The 23,910-nt window shown below is 39.4% G+C and overlaps 1 long non-coding RNA gene across 1 annotated transcript in view; it reads right to left on the minus strand.

Annotated features, from left to right (window-relative positions):
* The window catches only part of LOC102159977, a 765,938-nt gene that overhangs the window by 629,459 nt on the left and 112,569 nt on the right, over positions 1–23,910 (minus strand). The window contains exon 3 of the long non-coding RNA XR_002342830.1: positions 23,355–23,505. This is a non-coding gene — a long non-coding RNA (uncharacterized LOC102159977). The remainder of the gene's footprint in view (positions 1–23,354; positions 23,506–23,910) is intronic.

Genomic DNA, 23,910 nt, shown 5'->3' on the forward strand with positions numbered 1-23,910 from the left:
AGACTGAATGCTTGTATGCCACCAAAATTCAAATGCTGAAACCCTAATTTTATAGTATCTGCAGGTGAGGTCTTTGGTAGTAATTAGGTCATGAGGATAGAACCGCTGATAGAATTAATGCCCTTTTAAAAAAAGACAGGAAAGAGTTTGCTTTTGCTTTTTCCCTACCTCCCTTATTTCCTTCCTTCCTCCCTCCCTTCTCTACTGTCCTTAGTCATGTAAAGACATCAAGACGACAGTCATCTGAAAACCAGGAATAGAGTTCTCACCAGAACACAACCATGTCAACACCCTAATCTCAGACTTCCCGGGCTCTAGAACTGTGAGAAATAAATCCAGTTTTTTTTTTTGAGCTAGGCTGTTTATGATGTTGTACTATAGCAGTGGGGTTTTATGACTGAGACATAAAACCATACATTTCTTAATGTATTCTCTAGCACCCTTCAGAGAATAACAGGAATCAACATTCTTCAAAGCCTCAGGGCATTTCTAAAATTTCTCTTGGAGTTGGCCTTGCCCTAAGTGGTCTAGGTCTTCCCTTTTCATGGCCTTTTCTCTGATTTGCATCTTGTATGGTTCTACAAAAAACTCTGTTTTCATAAATAAGCCTTTCGTAGCTTGGCTATGTTTCAGTTCATTACAATAAGATCTACATACACGTATCAAATCTCTACTCTGAGGAGGGCATCAAGTTGGGTATTAGGAACAGAAAGGGAACAAATCATGCCCAACCTGTTTTCTCTACAGTCTCCTCCAGGAGAAAATATACCTGAGCATTATAGTTCAGAAAAGTCTTTCTCCAAGGGCTATTACATCAACCAGTCTCTAGTCATCAGATTCTCCTGCCAATCCTTTCTTGAGAATCCATGTACCAGTGTATTAGTCAGCTACTGCCTTAAAACAATGCTGCATAACAAATAACTCCCAAATCTTGCTGGCTTGTTACAACAAACATTCATTTTTCTCCTTCACTGTTCTACAGGTAGCCTGAGATTTAGCTGATCTCAACTGAGCTCTGTTAGGCTTGGATCTGGACTAAGGAGAGTTCAGGTATGTTCCATGAATCTCATTAATCTTGGTGGACCAGAGCTATCCTGAGCATGTTATTCCATGGAAAACAGCAGAAATAATAAAAAGATGCCAAGCCAAACAACCTATGCACTTTCATAGCCTCTGCTCACATCATATACACTAGTTCCATTGGTTAAAGCTACGCTTAACATTAATGGGGCATATATTCCTACTCTACTGGGAGGTACACCAAAGTCACAGGGCAAAATTCATAAAGGTATCACTCTGTTAAAGAGACAGAGAAAAGAGTTAAGGTCAATAATCCATCTACCAATCAGTAATAACTAATTTACTGTTTGAGACAACTTTCTAAATCCTCAGATGCTCCTGACAGAGCAAGACCTCTGGATCCCAAGACACAAGACAGAATCAATTGGCCAGTTACACTTTTCTTCCATTGTGGCCTAGCACAACAATGGCCCATTGTAAGCATGAAGCAGCTGTAGACACAAAGGGAAACATCCTTCATTGTGTCTCTCTGGCTTTGTTCCAGGCCCCAGCAGCATACAAACCAGAATCCCAGGCAGCCTTGGCACTGAACAAAAGTGAATCATGTCTGCAGCAAGTGTGGGAACCTAGAGAAAGTATAGTCATAGAGTCAAGTATCACGGGGACAGAACTAACTCCCTGTCTACCTCCACTACTATCCTCAGAGGTTGTAGTGTCCTGGCCCTCAGGAGCAGCTGTGATCACCCAGTCTTCATGATCAAAACCTTCTATTAATAACTGCCATTTTCTTTTTTTTCTTTTCTTTTTTTGTCTTTTTGCTATTTCTTGGGCCACTCCCGCGGCATATGGAGGTTCCCAGGCTAGGGGTCCAATCGGAGCTGTAGCCCCCGGCCTACGCCAGAGCCACAGCAACGCAGGATCCGAGCCGCATCTGCAACCTACACCACAGCTCACAGCAACGCCGGATCGTCAACCCACTGAGCAAGGGCAGGGACCGAACCCGCAAGCTCATGGTTCCTAGTCAGATTCACTAACCACTGCGCCACGATGGGAACTCCCATAACTGCCATTTTCAAAGGGGTTTACTATGTGCCAGGCACACACAAAATCTTTTGACATACTCTTTTGAAGACCTTGTGAGATGAGCATTAATCACCCCACACTACAGATGAGGGTTCATGAAGTTAAGGTAATTTTTCCAAGGCTACATAGATAAGGAAGGCCTGACAGATGGTAGGAACATAAAAATAAATGAGATAGAGGCCATGTGGCTGGACCCCAGATCTTCTGTTAAACAACATCCAAGTGGTTACCTCCAATGCTATGGGCTCAGTTCTACCATTTGTAATTTACCACCATGAAAACTGTAAAAGGGCTATAGTGAATTGGAGAAAATCTTTGTATACAACTCTGTGTCCTTAGGGGATGAGACACAGGAATCTTTGGCCTATGATTTCAAATCTTACCTTATCTTTGAAGGCCTGTCTTCAGAATAGCATCTCTGAGCTACAACAAAGCTCAGTAGCAAGAAGTCCAGGAAGGAGATCCTGGACCAGAAGGGCAGAAATACCCCTCTGGGTATGACACATGAGTTTCTATACCCTTGGTGGCTCAGTAGGGCTTCCCTGGAAGTCTTCCCACCAGGCTGCTCTATGGCAGGCTAGGAAAAAGACTGCCTACCCTCTGCTGACTGATTTGTAACAGTGCCATTGAGGGAGAAATACACTGATACTTTTCCCAATTGTACCAGACACACTCCCCAGCTAGGCTGTCCTTGCCTCTAAGAGCTTGAGGATCCAACTCCTGTAAGTTTAGAGGGCTTAGAAGAGAGAGTGCTTTGAATGACCAAGCCAGATACACAGCCCTGACCCTCTCCCATGGCCTCCCTTCCTGTCCTGATGGATTACTCAGACTGAGGCCCCACATCCATCATGTTCAGAGTCCCTCTGTTCCTTTGGTAGACAACCTCCAAGGTACCTGGAACAAGAAAACTACCATGAAACCACTCCATCTGCCCTCTGATGCTAACTGTGCTGATACCACGTTTTTGGTCAATACTGGGGAAATGGGGTTGGTTGTTGATGATGGTGAGATGACAAGTCTTCCTGGGAAGGATCTGGAGGGGCCTCAATAGACCAGAATAACAAAAAGGTGAGCCAGGTCTCAGGCCAGATTGGTCCTGTATCCAGAGAATGGTTCCCTCTTTCAAGCTCATTCCTTGTGCTCCATACCATCTAGTAGGAAAGACATGTGTAAGAGGAAGGAAGAGAGCTATGGGCCCTGAATGGAAGGGTTCTCCTTGGCGAAGGGCTGCAACCACAGCTGCCCAAAACCCATGAGCTGTGCTGTGGAAGGTACTAGAGGCAGCCTAGGCCCCTGGATAATGCCTCTTTCTGTGTATTTTCTCTGATAAAATGTGATTTAGGCTAGAGAGAGCTCAAGAAGGTTCTTTCACCACAAAGTTATCATAATAGGTTATTTTACTTTGGAAAATAAGAGAGACAAAAACACTTGACCCAAACTTTCTGCAACAGTGAATAGTTCTTTCTGTTGGCGCTGTGGCCAATATGCTTCTTAATAAGTTTGAAAAAGAAAGGCATTTTGTCAGTCTTGTTCATGCCTTCTGCATCTGCAGCTCCAGGAAGCCTTGGCTAGTGAGGTGTCCCTCCCTGGGGCTCAGGCAGCTCCCAGGCTCTCCACAGCACAGCTCATGCCACACCATATTGTTACTGCCCCTTGCTTCCTCCCTCTCAAGGAAAGAACACTTTCAGATTTGTACATAATGGCTGATGAGAGTTCATTAGGTTTGCTGAATAATAAACAGATCAAGTTCCATTTTCCTTTATGCTCCCACATGTCTATCTACTCCCTACATGCCTCAGAGATTTCCTCGCCTCTGAATTTTGGGACCCAGAAGATATGAATCCTGGTACTGGGCTCATATTTAGTCCTCCCTGATAGAGGATTTAGCAACTTAAATACAGGGGCCATACTGGACAAGTCCCTGAACCCCAAACCCTAGCACCTCCAACAGAGCAGAACTCAAGGCATGTGCTCGGTTAGCCCTGCTTCAGTGACACACAGCTAGTGGGGCATCGTGGTTTCCAGCTCACCTGAGAATACTGAGCACCAAGGACAGGATCACGGATACTGCCTCCTGCTCTAAATCAAAGCAACCCAGTTGCCTATCCTTTCCATCTCTTCACAGACGACTTCAGGGAAAGCCACAGTGATCATCATGCAGGCCAGGCAGGAGGGAGTGGCGAGTGTTCCTGGTAGAGTCAATCCCTGCTCTCCAAGGAAGGAAGCACCAGTGCCTGGGAAGCCAGTGAGCTCAGCACAGACTATGAGGCACAGTTGCCCCCCACTCTACCCCAGCCCCACCTCCACATCACACAGTACCTAACACCTGGAGCTGCTGAGCTCCCTGACATCTCCCTAGAAGGCACTAAGGCCTACAGGAAGCTGACGGGAAGAAGGGAGTAAGAAGCTTCTCTTAATATGAGCTAACTAATATTCAAAGGCTCTCAATGTCAGGAATCCAGACAAGTATGGACTCATACACAATGCTTCCTTTTTTTGGAATCAATTCATCAGCAGGTGTTCTCTGTCAACAGAGCCACCCTAGCTTTCACAAGTGCCCTTTCTGGATGGCAAGGTTAAGACTCACAAAGAAGCAGCTAAGACATCTTACTAGAACAAGCAGGCTGCATGGGTAACACAGGCCTCCAGAGCAGCAGAAATTCACAAGAAGGAGAGTAGGCTCCTGCAACTGTAAGTTCCTAAAAGTGACGTAGTCTTAGCTGACTCTCAAACAAGACAGACATCCATTTAAGAAGAGAGAAGGCTCAAAAAATTTTAAGCTGAAACACCACATAAGCATGGATTTTGAAGTAAGATATGCAAACTGTTAATGTTCAGCAATGGCAGAATTCAATTGGCTATTCAACCCCACTGTACAAAATGATGCTGTCTTCTTAGACTTCATACTAGTTTAAAATAAAATAAAACCATTTCCCGCTTGATTACAGTTAGAATCAGAGAAGAATTTTCAGTCTGACCCCCAGTAGTGTTTAAAATAGTGGAAAAGAGCAGATAAGGCATTGAATATAATAAATGTTTCCGATTTCAATCCAGTTACTGCTGAATGCAGCAGCAGATTGGAAAGGTAGGTCGCCTCTGGCATTCTCAGCCATAAGAAATTTAACGATGGATGAAAATAGATAAAATCAAGATGCTCTGATAGAATGGAGAGACTTCAATATCTCAGAAAATTAGGATCTTTGTAACCAATTTTACAATGGCTGGATTATACCTGAATAGGACTTTAAGTCTATTGTAAATGAAAGGAAATCTAATTTAACTGGGCCACATCACTTTTACTGAAATACGATAAATGCTAATTTCCTTGCCGGGCAACAGTGACTTGGCTTGTGATAGCTGTTTGTGAGGTGCTCAAGTCTGACCAATTTCAAATTGGCCTTTTCCCGTCCTAAGGTTGAGCCTGGAATCCACGTCTTCAGGATAGGGTAGGCAATTAAGGGAAGCAATCAAAGTTTGTTCCAGGACCTCATCACTATGTGCCCAAGGTCATCTGACCACTTTTTAGAACCACTTCTCTTTACCAACCATAGCCTAACCATAGCTGCCAAAAAAGTATCCCAAATGCCTGATTCTAACAAACTTCTCTCTTTATTATCCCTGTTTATGTTTGAAGCAAAGTAAAAAATATCCACCCAAATATCCAAAGGCATTGTTTCCATATACACAAAAGCCAAGCAACAGAAAAGGAGAGGCCAACATGGCAGACAGTGAAGAGTGAGCATGGCTGGTACACAGGCTATCAGGTGAAAAGCAACAATATATGTGCATATTATTGAAATATCCCCAAGCAGTCCAATTCCGGAAACATTCTTTCCTTTAATATTCAAATAAAATCATTGTAGTCCCTATTTTGTTTTCCTACCATATGATTCCCTGGGAGTGAAAACACGTTTGCTTCTAGTCCCCAAGGCAACTGCAAACCATGACTGACACGGGATTGTAGTACTTAACCAACTTTCCTGAATACGTGAATATGTCATAATAAAGTACACTACTAAAAAGAAAACTCCAAACTTCAGTACTCCTAAAATCTACTAGCTGTACCACATCCCCTACTCTTCCCTCCTTGGCCTGCTGCTGAGGTCCACCCACGCTCATACCAGTTCCTTCCAGTGACATGTCTCTTCCTGTTTCCTGGGCCTCTAGTGCCTGTCCCCTAAACCATCTAATAACGACAATCATGTGCACATCTATAGCTAATATTTCCTGAACACTTCCACATGACACCGTTTTAGGCCCTTTACCTGCATTAACTCACCCAATTCCCCTAACAGCCTTATGAAATGGATTATATTATATTCATATTTTACCAATGGGGAAGATAAAGCACAAATAGATTAAGTGAATTACTCAAAGTTTAGAGAACCAGTATGTGGTGCAGGTTATGATTCAACCCCAGGAAACTGCCTCCAGAGAAAATGGTCTAAACTCTCATAGACTGCAGAGCCAGAGAACAATCTCTATCCCCAAGAAAGATGTGGTTCATTTTAAATATACAAGACAGTTTAGTGAGGACCCTGGGATGGTTAACTTTATGTGCCATCTTACCTAGGTTCTTGCCAGTTTTCTGGTCAACACTAGTCTAGACGACTCTGTAAAGATATTTTTTAAGTTACAGACTGTAAGAAAATCATGTAAGCAGTAAATGACAAATAAGTAACTAACAAGCAAATAATTAAAATGGTAAAATCAGTAAATAAGTACATCAGTCGACTCTGAGTAAATAAATCATCAAATAATGTGGCCTCCATAATGTGCGCAGGCCTCTTCTAAGTATGGAAAGCCTTAAGAATAAAGACTGAGGCTCCCTGGAACAGAAGGAATTCTACCCAAGACTCAACATAGACTGTACTGTACACTTGAAATTCACTGAGCGGGGAGATTTTTAAGTATTCTCACCAAGTAAAAGGAAACAAAAACAGTATCCATGGAGGCAAAGATCTGTTGATGGGGGTATTTCACAGTGTATACACATGTCAAATTATCACACTGTACATTTGAACATATAGTTTATTTGTCAATTATACCTCAGTAAAGCTGGAAAAACTAAATACAGATGTCAGAGAGATAAAGAACTTTTTAAAAAGAGGACTACAACATAGAAACCCTGCCTCAGTTTCCAGCCTGCTGCCTGTGAAAATCAGGACTCAACACTTGCAACATCAACTTTTACCTGAATTTCCAGCCCACTAATCTGTCCTACAAATTTCGACCTTGCCAGCCCTTACAATCAAATGAGCCAATTCCTAGAAGGCTAGAAGTAGATCTACAGCTCTAGTAGGCTTAGGTTTTTCAAGCCTTTTAAATCTTGCTTCATGAATGGGATTAGTGTTCTTATAAGAGACCCCGCAAAGCTCTTTAGCCCCTTCCCCCATGGGAGAATACAATGAGCAGTCCACAACCAAAAAAGGCCTCTCACAAAACTCTGCTGGTACCCTGTGCTTGGATTTCTAGCCTCCAGAACTGTGAGAAAGTTCTGTTGTTCTTAAGTCACCCAGTCTGTGGTACCATCATAAAGCCCAAAGACCGTCACCAAGATCTCCTTGTGCCACATCCTGCCCAATGCCATCAGCCACACCGTTCAGTTCAGAGTCTGAGGCTGAATTAACATTTGTTGAGTGGAGTCCGGTGGCTCCCATAATGGGTTAAATATGTTACCCACATCTGAGAAAATCTTCCCTCTCCACTCTTAAATTCTGTTTTGCTTTTCTAGCTTACTTCCCAATCCCCCTCTCAACCATCAAGGACAGTCATACATCTCTTCCCCATGCACCTAATACAGACTCACCCACTCATTCCATCCCATTGGCCTTTGTATTGTTCTTCAAAGGGCTAAGAAAGCTCCTTTCTGCCTGAAGACCTTTGCAGTCATTTGTTCCCTCCACCCAGACTGATTTTCTAAGATTGTTTCATGCCCCACTTCTTCCCTTGTTGAAACTTCTGCCCAGGTGTTCAACTTCTCAGATAGGCCTTCCCTATCTGAAAGAACATCTCCCCCTATTCTCTTACTCTGCTTTTGTTTGACCAGGGAAAACTTAAATAGTGTGTTTGTACACAAATATATATGTTAATTGCTCTAGAATGAAAGCTTCATAAGACCAGCAGTTCACTGCCTCTTTTGCGCATTCATTTTCCCTCAAAATCTAAAAAAAAAAAAGTGCTTGACATATAGAGAGTATTCAGTCAAATAAATAAGTGTCATATAATTCAATGAAAAGGTTCAGCTTTTATCCTCTCCAAATAAGTGAACAATATTCCTGTTATTTGCTACAAAATAAACCATCAACTTAAATAATTGTTTTGTAGTGGTGACTTATGCAAAGTTCCCATATTTAAGGTACTAGATTTTGGAAAGGTAGGTTGAAATTATCATTGGAAATATAAATAATATGAACACAACTCTTTAAATCCAGTACCTTTACAGTTACATGGGACTTTCCAATGTGTCCATATTTTTTAAAGGTCCCTATGTGACCCCCCATGTGTCCACTTACTTCTATCCCACATGAAGAACTATTGTTCTAGCTACTTACTTAGCACCTCGTGTGGGTTCAGCGCTCGAAGATGAAGAAACAGTGTAAGATATAGATTTTGCCCTTGAATCACCTACTATCTCAGTGGGGAGTCAAAACATGTACTGGAAAACATCAGAGTATTAAGCACTAAATTTTCCAGGACATTACACACATGGAAGAGCATTAAGATAAACACTGTAGTAAACAATCAGAAACAAAGAAGAGCTTGGACATGTGTGAAGGATTAATTGTGACTGTTAGGCCTGATGTTTATACACGACAATATGTAAAATGGGATTCTGCCCTGTCCCTTTGGGAAAAAAGGTATAAACTGACAGTTTCCTTCACTTACCACTCAGTTTTGTTTTATTTTAGTTTTTTTTTTCAGTTAATTATCTGCAAGTGAAAAATGAACTAAATTGATGGGACAAGCAAAATGTCTAAGAGCTTCCAATTATTCATTTACTTAAAATTAAATGGTTTTGATACAACTACCTGAATTGAAGCACATGGTAGATCTGTTACTCAATCCTTTCCGTGTGTGTGTGTGTGTGTGTGTGTGTGTGTAGGAGCCTATGTGTTTATTTTCTTAAAATACATTATAATGAAGCACCAGACTCCCCTTCCCCAGGCTTCCTAGGGAAACTCTATTCCAAACAGAAGCTCTGAATAGTGTAGTGATTCTTTTCCAGGTGTTTTAGGTGATTTCTATTTTAAAAACATGCAGCATCCCTGGCAGTAGAGACTTCTCAAAAACTTAGCCCTGTATTTGTACCCACCCCACTTCCTTGGCAAATGTCTGATCCTTGAATTTGCATTTTTGTATTGGACCCACTTCTGGTTTCATGTTTTTCTTCTTTTTTCCTATCCTTTAAAAATATATTACCCACTTGAGGTCTATACTGGAACAAGGCAAGGGCAAAGAAACATTAATTTCATCTCCCAAGTGGTTCTCAGTGTCTGGGCTCCTAAGCAGTTAGCAGCAGCATCACCTAAGGACTTGTTAAAACTGCAAAAACTCAAGCTTCATCTTAGACAAGCTGAATTAGCAACTTTGGGGACAGGGCTCAATAATCTGTATCTTAATTAGCTTTCCACTGATTCTAATGCATTCTAAATATGAGAACCACTGTCCTACAAGATGATAAACTTACCAGTGCTGCTGGAATCATGAGGGAGGCTTTGAAAATCAAGAATGCCCATGGCTAAAGAGTGGGTTGACTTTGGATTAGAAAGGTTTGGTCTTCTCAGCACTTCTGAAAATTTCACCCTATCATGTGACTTCCAATGATTACGTTGCAAACAACTCCCCAGATATTCCTCAAGCTATGTTGAAAGGTCAGATTTTAACTGAGGCCACAGGTGTAAACTGGGTTTATTTTCATTGACAACACCTTAGACAATATTTCTAAAACTGCAGCAAAGCACCCAGGTTTTTCATTATTAGTAGATAGAAAACCTGACAATCCAGATCAGCAGTTTTCAATCTTACCAGACCTAACACCCCTTTTACTACCCTGAAATGAAATTCAAATACACAATTTTAAAATAATAAAGTGTCCTACTAGTAATATAAAAAAGTAATTTATAGTAACATGTGTTTGAATAAATGAATGCTTGGACATGCCTACCCCACAACACATAAAATAACCACATGGTTGCCCCTTGAATGAAACCTATACAAGTATAAATCTACGCAAGTTAATTGCAGTAGTGATTAAGTTATTATAAACAGCACTGTTGTCAGTGATGGGATTTTCCAAAATGGTGAACCAACACTTAGTACAATTCCAAACAAAAAAGAAGATAATTTTTTTTCTTAACGTACACGGTAGTTACATTCCTGGAAAATTCAGTAAAGTGCAAAATGGTGCAAAAGTAAACTTTGTGCTTATACACAGAAGGGAGTTTGCTTCCAGGCTTAAATGACTATGTTTTCCACCTACAAGAATACCTGGCGTGTCACTCAAAACTCATGTGAGACACAAGGTATTCATCATGAAGGACTGTACCACATGCTGCAGAATGTCTACCACAGCTGCTTTATGTCTGGTAAGTGTGATTTCCCCCCATCATTGTGACAGTCAAAAGTCCCCCCCACCGCATCAATTTCTAAGACACCCTTAGGAGGCATTAATGTTACCACTAATCTAAAGAAAAAAAAAAATGTCTGTTTGCATTCATCCACCACTTCTTCAACCAATTAGATCGTTACTATGTTTCCGGCACAACACTTGCTAAGTAATGGGACCACAGAGCTTATACTCCATTAGGACACTACAGAATGTGTACAATTGTCACAAGGCCACAAAAAAGTGCACAATTAATGTTATACTTAGAAGAGATATAAAAAGCTACAACAGCTCATGAAATGAATGCATCACTTCTGTGGGGAATCAATGAAAACATCACAAAAATGTATTTTGGCAGGACACTGAAGAATTAGCACATACAGGCAAAGGGAGCAGTGTAGGGCATTCTAGGAAGAGGTGATGGTTTTAAAAGTATGTGAAGCATGTGTGGGAAAGATTACATCAGCATCTTAGATTTCTCAGGCAAGGACCCTGCTGTTTCTGAATTCTGGCTGAAGACCCCTGAAAATCCTATGGCCTTCTCTTTTCTTACTATTGACAAAGAGGAATCATAAACCTACCTTTCACATTCTAATGATGAATCTTTCTCTCAGGTTCTATAAGCCCCACTTCATGTTCCTCAGCCCAGAAAAGGCTTGACAACAATCATGTTTCCAGGCACCTTCTAGTGATACATACATCTCAAGTACACAAGGATGCTAACCTTGCATCCCAGAGGCTGCCCAGCCCCCAAGGAAGGGGCCATCTGGGGCATTTTTTCATTTTCCCTCTCACTCCAGTTTGTTTAAATCTTATATATCTTATGTGATGCCCTTTCCTTTAAGCATCCTATGTCTCAAAGGGACTGCAACTCTCCTTCCTCTAAGCCTCCATAGCCCCCTGCTTGCTCTTTACATTCTGTAGTGCGCATTTGGTTATCTGCATGAATGGCTTACCCCTTGCTTCCCCACAGGATATAGGGAGACCCAAAAAGAACAAAGTCCAGGTGAAATCACATCTCTTGAGTTGACACATTTGTACTCTCACCTGTGTGCATTTTAACAAGCAATGTCAGGGCTCTATCTTAAACTACAGCAAACTAGCATGAAAGGCTCTGCTTATCATAGGAAGCCAGATGAACTTTGTACCATCCCATAAAGGAAGACAGGAAAGTTTCTGAACCCAAGGGAATCACAAGTGAGGTTGGTAGCATGGGTTTGAGAACCAACTCTGTCAATCTACCCAGGAGCAAAACTAGCCCATCCCTGTAGGAAACCAATGCTCAGATAAATTACCCACTTTCCTATAGGTCCAAAGAATCTGCCCACCACTTTCCAGCAAATTAAGGCAACTTTAAATTTTTCTCTTTTTTTTTCTCTAAGAATAGGAAAGACAAAGAATGAGGTGGTATCAGAAGTGAGAATGTTAAGGGCTCATCTGTACATAAAGATCCAACAGGGCCCCTAAGCAATGAGTGTATACAGGGAAATGCCACCTGACTCTGGTCCACTCTGAAAGGATGACATGCTTCTAAACCAGGGTGGCAAAAGATAGGCAGAGGACTGAACCCAGGAGCCACTGTGGTGAATCTTTTTATTAGGAATCTTTAGCATACCCTCAAATTCATTTAAGGACTCCATAGGTGTTACTGCTGGTGAACTGACTGGTCTCCTCCAGCTGAAAGCTCTTCCTACTAAATCAAACTGACCACATTATATGATGTCAAGCTCTTCAGGATTAAGCATAATGTCCTAGTCATCTTTGTGATTTTACGTGTCTGGCCTTACAGAAACGCTCACCAAAACAACTGTGAGAACTGTCAAAGCAAATTTCTCAATGCAACAAAAAGCTGCCCTAAAGAAAGATCCTATAAATCCTCCTCGCAGATGTATGTGGAAGAGGACTGTCACCTTAAAATAATTTTTATGGATTATTTGTATGGTTTTATGATTTAATTTTTTCATGAGAATAGTCCCCTTTAAAGCAATGGAAGTTCTTTATTTTAATAAATCCACATACAGAAAAGGAAATACCAACCCCCTAAAATCTCACCCCTTGGAGATAATGAACATTAGCACTTTTACACTGCTTCTATCAATTGCTATGTACCTTTCTATCTTTTAATACCTACACATACATACTTTAAACATGGAGTCATCTCTACATACAATGAAACTTTCTTAATGTAACACTGTATGATGAGCATATTCTCATGTACTTAAATATATTCCCATGTATTTAAACAAATAATTACCTTACCTTGGGATGGTTTTACAGAATTTTATTGTATGGATATAACGCACTTCATTTAACCAATCCCTGTGGATAGACGTTTAGGTAATTTTCACTTTTAGTTAGTATAAGCATCGCTGCAAAGGAAAATCTTTTGCATAAGTCTCTGCACACTTGTGTAGATATTCCTTTAGGCTTCATTTCTAGAAGCAGAATTCCTGGGTAAAAGTTATGCACATTCTAAACATCATTACATATTGCCAAATTGCCCTCTAAAAACTTTACAATTTATATTTCCACAAGAGAAATTGGGAAGCCTACTTGCTTATACTCTTACCAACAGTAGATATTTTAAGCCTTTAAATATTAATATTTTAAGTAAAGAGCTTTATGAAATTGTTGTTTTAAATTATTTGAGGGAGTTCCTGTCATGGCTCAGTGGTTAACAAACCCGACTAGGATCCATGAGGATGCAGGTTCGATCCCTGGCCTCACTCAGTGTGTCAAGGATCCAGCGTTGCAGTAAGCTGTAGTATAGGTCAAAGATGCAGCCTGGATCTGGCACTGCTGTGACTAGTGTTGGGCTGAAGCTATAGCTCCAATTCGACCCCTAGCCTGGGAACTTCTTATGCCATGGGTGTGGCCCTAAAGATCAAAAAAAAAAAAATTACTTATTTGATTATGGAGGTTTTTATTTTTTTCATTTATTTATTTGCATTTTATGCTGTGACAAATTACCTTTATATGTATTTTGCCCTTGTGTCCTCAAGCTATCCATCTTCTTTTGATTTGAAGGAATTCTTTATACACTTAAAAAAATGTTTTTCTTTTTATGGCTGCACGTGTGGCATATGGAAGTTCCCATGCTAGAGGTAGGATCAGAGCTGCATCAGGGGCCTACACCACAGCCACGGCAACAATGGATCCAAGCCACATCTGTGACCTGTGCCACAGCTTGCAGCAGTGTTGGGTCCTTAACCCAGTGAATGAGGCCAGGAACCGAACCCGCATCCTCATGGTGCCTATGTTGGGTGCTTAACCCACTGAGCCACAATGGGAACTCCACATTTTTAAATTTTTATTTTTTTACTGAAGTATAGTTGATTTACAAATCATGTCAGTTTGAGGAGTAGAGCATAGTGATTCACATATGTGCATATACATGTATATGTGTGTTTATACGTATGTGTGTATACGTATACACATACATAGTCTTCAGATACTCTTCCTTTATAGGTTATTACAAAATATTGAGAATAGTTTCCTCTATACAGCAGATCCTTGCTGGTTATCTATTTTATATATAGTAGTGTGTATATGTTAATCCCAACCTCCTAATTTATTCTCTCCCCCCCATTCCCCTTTCCCCACTGATAACCATAAATTTATTTTCTATGTCTGTGAATCTCTTTTGTTGTTGCCATCTTTTTTGCCTTTTGTAGGTCTGCTCCCACGGCATTTGGAGGTTCCCAAGCTAGGGTCCAATTGGAGCTGCAGCCACTGGCTTACGACAGAGCCACAACAATGCGGGATCCCAGCCATGTCTGCAACCTACACCACAGCTCAAGGCAACGCTGGATCCTTAACCCACTGAGCAAGGGCAGGGATTGAACCTACAACCTCATGGTTCCTAATCGGATTCGTTAACCACTGAGCCAAGACAGGAATTCCTGTACATCTCTGTTTTGGAAAAAAGTTCATATGTTTTTAAGTATTTTAAGATGCCACAAATAAGGTATATTATTTTATATCATTTATACATTTAAAATATTAACTCATTGTATGCAATAACTGTACAGTGTTCCCACTTATACCTTGCATGTAGTGGCTACACAGCAAATATTGGTTAAATAAAAGAATGAATGGATGTTATAATGTATCACACAGAAATTCTAAACTTTATAAAGTCAAATTTGCATTCTTTTCCTTTGTAGTTTCTGGCTATGGTCCCTTATCCACTTACTAGAAGGAAATTTTCTCTTAATAATATATTAGATTTAAAAATATATATTTAATCTTTAATCCATCTGGGCTTCCTTATGTAAAAAAAAGTGAGATAGATATCCAATTTAAATTTCTTGCTAATTCAAGCCAACTGCTCCAAGATCACTGACTGAATAATCAAGATTTTCTCCACTGATTAGAAGTTCTGATTCCATCATACATAAAATCTAACATAAACTAGACTCTGCTTATGAATTTTCTCTTTACCTATTTCTTTGCCATTACCACATTATTCATATTACATTTACTTCATAGCATATGTTGATATCTGATATCTAGCACCAATATTTTCCCCCAAATTTCTTGACCATTGTTGTTTATTTTTTTCTTCCAGATGAAAGCATGGATCAATTTGTCAGTATTTTAAAAACAACAATTTGCGTTGAATCAGTATTTAACTTAGACTGTTTCGGCCAAAATAACATCTTTACAGTAGTCTTCTACCATAGAGAATACATAAATCAAAACTCAAATCCCAGGATTACTTTATACAGTGCTAAATGTATTCTTCATTTTAAAACTAATTACAATAGAGTCTAATTACCATATCACTAAATTATTATGTTCATTTGACACCAAAGATTGAATATTAATTGTAAGACAAATTAATTCTGCATTGACATTTGTTTCAAGTTATTGGATGACAGCTTTGTTAAAATATGACATCTGGTTGAAGACAAGTCTTCTAATAATTAAAATATTTGTGATCCCCATAATGGATAGACTTCCTGCCCACCAGAGTGGTGTAATAATGGGATCTACACTTTCAAGTAGGGATGCTCATAACAGTGAGGATAACTGATACTATATAAATATAAAGAGTGCTTGCAGATTTACAGGAGGCAAAAGTTAGAGTAAGATCTGATTAGCCTTCTCAGACTTCCTAGAAAAATGAGCCTTAAAGGAAATGCTGCCTATATCTAGGGGACTTTTGGGGCTTTTGGCATTTCTTAATGGTCCAAAGTGAGACCCACCCTGAAATCCTTTTGTTCCTCTCCTAAGAAGCATCTAGATATGAGGGAAAATAGGATAAAGTCTCTAAAATACAAACTGAATGTGGGTGATCTCTAGTCTCAGAAAACCTACCACAAAAAAAAATCTGCACTCCATGTATTTAAAACCCTACTGGAGAGACAAGTCTTTGGCACCATAATCAAGAGACGTGCAACATTTCTCACTTTAAGATTCTCCTAAGTATCCAATAATCTCACTGCCTATTTTTCTTATTTGCAACAAACAGGGGAAAATACATGACCAAGTGACAAGTTTTATGGCACAGCCTTCAACTCTAAATAGCCTTAGGAAAGGATAAGCAGGGACACAGGCAGATAAAGTTCTAGCAGCAAAAATAAATAAGGCAAATATGTGAGAAGTGGCTTCTGGCTGAGAAGTAATGGAAGACAAAAATTAACAGACAGGATAATGTCAAATAATAGAACCTGAATCTCAGTCAAAAAAAAATAATAATAATAAAGGAGGCAACAGTCTCTCAAGCAAAAACATAAAAGGATTCCATACAGAGATCCCTGACCCAAGGTAAGAGTCAAATGGAATTAAAGAAATGTTAAGAAACACTGTCAAATATAGGTTCAATTATTTATTCACTTACTCAAGAAACAGTTAACTGCAGGAGAATTCTACTGGGACCAAACTCTGCACAAAACTTTCATGAGGCAGAAGGGTAAAAGGCTATGTACAGGCAAATGCACAGTAAGTACCATGTTGTATTAAATGCTGAGTAACAAGCAGGAAAAAGATTGAAAATGTTAAGAAGTTGCTTGTTTAGACAAGGCAGTCATGGATGGTTCTAAGATGGCATCTAAACAAATTCAATAAAATGAGGGAGTGAGCCACATAAAAATTTGGAGAAACAACATTCTGGGTAGAGGGAATAATAGGGGCAAAGGGCTCAAGACAGAAGCATGCACAGCATGTGCTCTGGCTGCTGACAGCATGGAATGAACAGAATGGCAGGAAATGAGGCTAGAGACTTGTTATAGTTCAGAAGAGTACACAAGCCTGTGTAAGTCTTGCAAAGAATTTGAATTTGTTTTAAACATGGTGAGAATACAATGGAGGCTTCTGAGCATGAGGGTAACATGATCTGATTACAGTTTCTCAAAAAACTACTCTGGCTACTGTGTGGAAGGAAGTAGAGTAAAGAAAAGAAGGCCAGTTAGAAGACCAGCCAAGGAGGAAAAACAGCTTAAAGTAAGATGGCAGCACTGGAAGTGTTAAGATTTGAGAGTTGACATCTATGTTAAAGTTAGAACCAACAGTATTTGCTTATGGACAGGATGTCTCTAAGACTTGGCCTGAGCAACTGGGCAAATGACCAGAATCTTATCTCTCTATGGCTCTTTAAATCCTCTAATCTGACCCCATCTTCTACTCCTTCTCAACTTCTTCAGACAGGCCCCTCTGGTACTCCTGGTCCATAATTACAAAACTTCTGATAACTTCAACCCTTACAGTTTTAAACCACTTTATTGAGATATGATCATCATGCAAAAAGACATACATATTTAGTGTATATAACTTGATTAGTTTGGAGATCAGTATAGATTGTAGTGATGGTTTTGTGGGTGTACATTTATCTCCCAGTCCTGTGCCTCCTTGCTCCGTCTTATCCTGGAAGGGTGCACTCTCCCCCTACAGCCTACTTGCATAATCCCTGTTCACTTTCTCATGCCTTTTCACACGTCTGAGCCTGGAAGTAATAAGTATACTACATATTCTTCATCGCTACTTCTCACTAAAAAAATAAGAAGTTTAAATACTGTGCCACTAGAAGACCAGTGAAATTCCATTTCTTGCTTGTAAAATTCTTGTTGAGGCTGGGTATTACCTTTACATCAGGATTGATAGGTAAGATAAAAATCCATCCAAAAATATAGGAATATCCACCTGGCTTGAGTTTTCACTTTCTCCTCTGAATAACGATTCATGTATGAGCACAGATCTCAGAGCAAACACTGCATCCCTAAAACACCAGGGATACGGACTTCAAAGCCTAGCCATTCACCCACTAGAAATAGCTACCATGGAAAGATATAGATGTTTATATCCTAATCATGACATTTTTCTCAGGAGAATTTCCTGGTTGTGGCAGATCAGGCCTGCTATGTAAAATACGTATACGTATATATAGGCTTTTTTTTTTTTTTGCATATCCACACAAAAGCAACAAGTATTTCTCCAACGGGATTAAGTCCCTTGGGACCTTTCACTCTCAGACTCTAGTCAGAAAGATTCTACACTTGAGAAGTGAGCAAGTAGAGGGAACCCCTGATACCTAGATCATCCTTCAGAAAGCTTTGTGGCACATGCAAGGCCTGACCCTGTCAGCCATGAGCAGGTGAAAAGCTGAGGCGTCTCACCATTTTCTCGGCTCCTTACTTTAATATCTCCTACCACTAATAACACACTTCTTGCGCTTCACTAAAGAACAATCCATGCCTCTTAAAACCTTTACTTAGCCATGTCACAGCATGCAATTCATGCTATTTGTGTGACTGTCTTACCAAACCATGAATTCTTGCCAGGCACCAGAGTCTCTCACAGAGTTGGCATGGATGCACGAAAAGAAGGTATGACTGGTTACACGGAAATGCTCAATAAAAATGCAGACTGAGAAGAGGTTGTATTTTCATTCTAACCCTAACCCTATCTTTCTATACTGAAAAACCATACTTCTTAGGGCAGTTTGCTAACTTTTGTTCTTTATAAAAGCTCACCTTTCCCCTTCTCTCAGACTTATACCACACTTAGTAAGTTAATGGAAATTTTTACTGTGAGTTGTAAATAAGTGGAAAAAAAAGGAGAATTTTTTATCTTTATATATAAGTTACAGTTCTGAAGTCTGAATTCTGTAGAAATTCAGACAGGATTTCTACATTGCAGACTCGAGGCAGAATTTCTTTAAGAAATTTTAGCTTTTGCTCTTGAGGCCTTCAATTAACTGAACAAGGCTCACCCACATTATTGAGGACAATCTTCTTTACTTAAAATCAGATGATGGTAGATGTTGGTTACATCTACCTAATACCTCAGAGCAACATCTAAACTTATCAGACCAAACAACTGGGCACCACAGCCAAGCAAAGTTGGCACAAAAATTTAACCATCTCACTTTCATTCTGTCAATAGCCCAGAACTTTTGCTTTTGTTATAATCAAACATAAGACAAGTTATATGAAAAAGCTGGTTTCAGATTTTGGGTAGGAACAGAAATTGACAACCTGATTCTTAAATCTACATCAAAATACAAAGGACACAGAATAACCTGAAAATTTTTTCAAAAAAAGAACAAGGCTGAAAGACTGACACTGACTTGTATCAAGACATCACAAAATCTTAAGAATCAAGACAGTGTGGCCATGGCATAAGGATGGACATATACCTCTACAGAACAGAACAAAGTGCAGACACAGAGTCATGCATATCTGCTCAACTGAATTTGCTTAAGGTGCCAGGTTAATTCAATCTGAAAGGACAATCTTTTCACTGAATGGTGTAGGAAAAATTGCATATGAATTTGGAACAAATACGAACCGAGTCTTCCCTCACAACATACACAATAAATAACTTGAAACATAAAACTTACTGAAGGAAATATAGGGGGAAATATTCATAAGGTAGGTGTAGGCAATGATTCCCTAGATACAGTAACATTCTATCTAAGAGCAGCAGAAACAGAGTATCTACATGTACAATGTAGAATGATGGAGGCAGGTCCTAATGAATTTGTCCAGACCCACAGAATGTGCAAAACCAAGAGTGAACCCTAACATAAACTATGGACCTTAGGTGACTAATGTGCCACAGGAGGTTCCTCAATTGTAACAAGTGTGCCACTCTGAGAGGGGATGTTGAGGATAAGCGGTATAGGGGAAATATCTGTATCTTCCTCTCAATATCATTGTGAAATTTAATGTGCTCTTAAAAAAATATAGTCTATAAAAAATTTCCCTAAATACCATGCCCAAGTCTTAGAAATAAAGGAAAAAAATGATAAAATGGATTTCATAAAATGTTTAAGATCTGATCTTTGACAGACACCACCAAAAAAAGGAAAATTATTGCAATAAATGATGTCCAGATTAATTTTTTTTTGTCTTTTTGCTATTTCTTAGGCCGCTCCCACGGCATATGGAGGTTCCCAGGCTAGGGGTCAAATCGGAGCTGTAACCACCGACCTACACCAGAGCCACAGCAATGCGGGATCCAAGCCACGTCTGCAACCTACACCACAGCTCACGGCAACGCCAGATTGTTAACCCACTGAGCAAGGGCAGGGACCGAACCCGCAACCTCATGGTTCCTAGTCGGATTCGTTAACCACTGCGCCACGACGGGAACTCCAAGATTAATTTTTAAAGTTCCTATAATTCTTTGTGTTTTTTTTTGTCTTTTTAGGTCCACACCCACAACATATGCAAGTTCCCAGGTTTGGCGTTGAATAAGAGCTGTACCTGCCCGCCTACATCACAGCCACAGCAACACCAGATCCAAGCCATGTCTGCAACCTATACCACAGTTCACAGCAAAGCTAGATCCTTAACCCACTAGTGAGGCCAGGGATTGAACTTGAAGCCTTATGGATACTACTCAAGTTCATTATCACTGAGCCACAGTGGGAACTCCAGATGCTATAATTCAAAAACAAGAAGACAAATCCAAGTTTAAAAATGGACATCACGGGAAGAAACACTTAACAAGTGCATGAAAATATACTCAATGTAACTAATAATGAGAAAAATGCAAATTAAAACTGATGAGATACTACCACATACTCAACTAGAATGTTGAAAATTAAAATAGTGACATACGGTAAAACCACTATGGAAAACAGTATGGAAGTACCTCAGAAAACTGGCTGAACTACCATATGACCCAGCAATCCCACTCTTGGCCATGTATCTGGACAAAACTTTCCTTGAAAAAGACACATGCATCCACATGTTCACTGCAGCACTATTCACAATAGCCAAGACACGGAAACAACCTAAATCTCCATCAACATATGAATGGATTAAGAAGAGGTAGTATATATATACCATGGAATACTATGCAGCCATAAAAAGAACAAAACAACGCCATTTGCAGCAACATGGACAGAACTAGAGACTCTCATACTAAGTGATAATAAGTCAGAAAGAGAAAGACAAATACATATGATATCACTTATATCTGGAATCTAATACATGGCACAAACGAACCTCTCCATAGTAAAGAAACTAATGGACTTGGAGAACAGACTTGTGGTTGCCAAGGGGGAGGGAAAGGGAGAGGTACTGACTGGGAATCCGGGGTTAATAGATGCAAACTATTGCATTTGTAAAGGATAAGCAATGAGATCCTGCTGTATAGCACTGGGAACTACATCTAGTCACTTATGGTGGAACATGATGGAGGATAATGTGGGAAAAAGAATGTATACATGTATGCATGACTGGGTCACTTTGCTGTAGAAAATGATTATTTTGGAAAATAATTTGGTAGTTTCTTGAAATGGTAAATAAATATCATCCTGAAGACCCAGAAATTTCACTCCATGTATTTCCTTGTGAGAAATGAAAACATATCCACATAAAGACTTATGCAAGAATATTCTTCATAACTTTGTAATAGTCAAAAACTGGAAATAATTCAATCATCTATCAATAAGGAGAATGAGTAAATTATGGTATATTTATACCATGCAGTACTTCTCAGTAATTAAAATTGAAAAACCCTTTGTTATCTGCCAACAACATGGCTCTGTCTCATACGAGCTGTAATAACCAAAAAAAAAAAAACCTAGATTTTTAAAAAATATACACCTTGAATTATTTCCTTTACATGAAGATTAGGAACATATTATACTATTCTATGGTGATAGCTGAGCTGTGGCTGCCTTTGTATAGGAAAGAACTACCTGAAAGAGGCATGAGGGAACTCTCTGGGGTGTAATATTCTAATTGCCATGTATGTTACAACCATGTATACATTTGTCAGAACTCAACAAACTTCACCCTTAAAATAGGTTTACTTCATTTCATATAAAGCATACCTAAATAAAAAGACAAGTGTACTCCTTTACACCAGCAACATTAAGAATGTCTAATTTTTACATATGCATTAGTATGTCTAGCCTATGTATTCTGTTCTACAGATTTGTATGTCCATTCTTTTGCCATTTATAATAAGAAAACTAAGTGGCATACTCACAGTTCTCTCCAAATTAATCTATAAATAATATCAACAAGTTATCTTATAGAACTTGACAGGATAATACTAAAATTTATACTGAAAAACCAAAGGCCAAAAATTGTTATGACAATTGTGAGTAAAAAGACCAAATGGAGAAATGTGTTCTGACAGATGTGAAGAATGACCCTAAAGCTACAGTAAATGAGACAATGTGATATTGGCATGGGAATAAGCAAACAAACTGAGGAAGAGGATAAGAAACTTAGAAATAGACTCACAAGTATATGCAACTGTATACAGAACAGAGAGGTTCCCATCTACAGATAGACTTGCCAATAAACTGTGTTGGAAAAAGTGTTTACATGGGGAAAAAATTAATAAGAGTCCCACTTCACGCACACACACATCCATGCCCCCTCCTTCCTCTTTGTCTTTCCCTCTAACTATGAAGCATAACAAACTTTTAGATATGTGTGATCTTAACATAGGAAAGAACTTCTTTAAGAACAACATACACATAGAAATAAACAGTAAGGATAAGACTGATACGTTATATGATATCAGTTATTTATAATTACTAAATAAACCACCCTCAAAATGTAATGGCTTATTATGCTCACAAATCTACAGCTTGTGCAGGGACTGGTAGGGATGGCTCTTCTCTATACCTAGTGCTGCCTGACCGAGGGCATATGACACACTTCTGTGTGTATATGTGGCAAGAACGATGATCATTAACGCTCTCAGCCAATGTCAACTATACAATACAGTATTATGAGCTACAGGCACGATGTTGTACATTAGATCTCCAGAAATGATTTATCCTGCCTAACTCAAATTGTATACCCATCAATCATTTCCCCACCCCAGGCCCTGGAAACCAGCATACTACTCTCTGCTTTTATGAGTTTGACTGTTTTAGCTTCACATAATATAAGTGAGATCATGAAGTACTTATCTTTTTGTGTCTGGCTTATTTCATTTAATAGAACGTCCTTAAGGTCTGGCCACATTGTTGAAAATAACAAGATTTCCTTCCTTAAGACTCTTTGAGGGTAACAGGTAAGATCCTTAGCTTGATTATGGTCATCATTTCAGTGTAGCATACACAGTAAACATCGGGTTGTACACCTTAAATATACACAATTTTTATTTGTCAAGTACACCACAATAAAGCTAGAGAAAAATAAAGTACCCACTTTGGCTCACTTACAGGGCTGGTAAGTTGGTGCTGTCCACTGGGAGCTCAGCCAGAGTCCTGGGCCAGGGGCCTTGGTTCTTCACCTTGTGAGCCTCTCCACAGCCTGTTTGTGCTCGTTTACAGCATGATGGCTGGGTTTTGAGAGAAAGCATCTCACGATAGCCTGGCAAAAGTAAATGGCATTCTTTGTGACTTGGCTTTTGAAGTCTTTTCTGCCAAACTCTATTGTCAAGACAGCAACAAAGTCTGTCCCTATTTCAGGTGCAAGAGACAGATTCCATCCCTAGATGAGGGAGTAGCAAAGTTTTAGAAAGACATGTAGGACGGGAGATACCACTGTGACCATCTTTGGGAAATACAGTCTGCCAAAATTAAATTATTCAGGTTAAAAATCTGATTAAATTAAAAATAAACACTTCATAGAAATTAAAAGTTACAGACTAGATAAAGAGTCCAACACTGTAAAATATATATTCACAGTATATAAAGACCTCATAAAATATATATTCACAGTATATAAAGACCTCATAAAATAAATATAAAAGTGCAATATTAAAAACAACCCAGT

This window comes from Sus scrofa, chromosome 3 (assembly GCF_000003025.6).
Source record: "Sus scrofa isolate TJ Tabasco breed Duroc chromosome 3, Sscrofa11.1, whole genome shotgun sequence".
Taxonomy (NCBI): Eukaryota; Metazoa; Chordata; class Mammalia; order Artiodactyla; family Suidae; genus Sus; species Sus scrofa.